The sequence below is a fragment of the Macrotis lagotis genome, chromosome 2 (assembly GCF_037893015.1).
Source record: "Macrotis lagotis isolate mMagLag1 chromosome 2, bilby.v1.9.chrom.fasta, whole genome shotgun sequence".
NCBI lineage: Eukaryota > Metazoa > Chordata > Mammalia > Peramelemorphia > Peramelidae > Macrotis > Macrotis lagotis.
In genome coordinates this window covers 102,094,920-102,096,152 of record NC_133659.1, presented here as the reverse complement: position 1 = coordinate 102,096,152, position 1,233 = coordinate 102,094,920, and the positions used below count along the sequence as shown (strand labels likewise).

Sequence of the window (1,233 nt, the reverse complement as noted above, 5' to 3'; positions counted from 1 at the left end):
GAGAAAGAGATATCCATCATTTTACAAGTTCATAATTAATACTTGACCTTTTAACAATTAATATTTGACCTTTTAACATCAGGAATGTTTATTGCAAGACTCAGAAAAAGACTTGTAAAAGTTTTTTTTAATGTATTTTGTATAAGTTCTACTAAATTTTCAAATCTGTGACCTAATTTACTACAAATAATGTAATGATATTTGTTTATAGCTGTCATAGAAATGTTTATATATATATATATATATTTTATATATATTTAAGTTTACTATTTGGGAAACAATTAGCTATAGAGTTACTGTTAAGAGCATTTAATGGCTCTCTTTGGCCCATTCACCATCAGGATGAAGACCATTTTAAGCAACCAGACTGTGGACATTCCAGAAAATGTTGACATTTCTCTGAAGGGTCGGACAGTTATTGTGAAGGGACCCAGAGGAATCCTCCACAGGGATTTCAACCATATCAATGTGGAACTCAGTCTCCTTGGAAAGAAGAAAAAAAGGCTCTGGGTGGACAAGTGGTGGGGAAATCAAAAAGACCTTGCAACTGTACGCACAATCTGTAGTCATGTGCAGAACATGATCAAAGGTGTTATTCTGGGTTTTTGTTACAAGATGAGGTCTGTGTATGCTCACTTCCCCATCAATGTTGTTATTCAAGAGAATGGCTCACTTGTTGAAATCAGAAATTTCTTGGGTGAAAAATATATCTGAAGAGTGCGTATGAGACCAGGTGTTGCTTGTGCAGTTTCTCAAGCCCAGAAAGATGAGTTGATTCTTGAAGGAAATGATATTGAACTTGTATCAAACTCAGCTGCCCTGATCCAACAGGCCACTACAGTCAAAAACAAGGATATCAGAAAGTTTTGGATGGTATCTATGTTTCCGAGAAAGGCACAGTGCAACAAGCTGATGAATAAGTTGGAAAAGATGCCAAAGGCTGTGTCCTGAGGAATCAACACTTATTCAGATGTCAAAATAAAAATACTTTTTGTCAAAAAAAAGAGCATTTAATGTTTGCAAGTTGATGAGTTCTTGCTTTGTTTTGAAATGAGCATGTATGAGATTAAGTTCCTGTACTATTATTAAATAAGGTTATGACATCTATAGTCCTATCACATGAGATGGAAGGGATAGATACCAGGGTCACATGAAGAATGTTTAAAAGAACTTTCCCTCATATCCTCTGAGGAAATGTAAAGGTGAAAAGATCCTTTTTCTCTCTTTTGATCT

The 1,233-nt window shown here is 34.9% G+C and overlaps 1 pseudogene; it reads left to right on the top strand.

The window, feature by feature from the left end:
• The first annotated feature begins 322 nt into the window (after positions 1-322).
• On the top strand, positions 323-986 carry LOC141511123 (large ribosomal subunit protein uL6-like; annotated as a pseudogene).
• Positions 987-1,233: the final 247 nt, after the last annotated feature.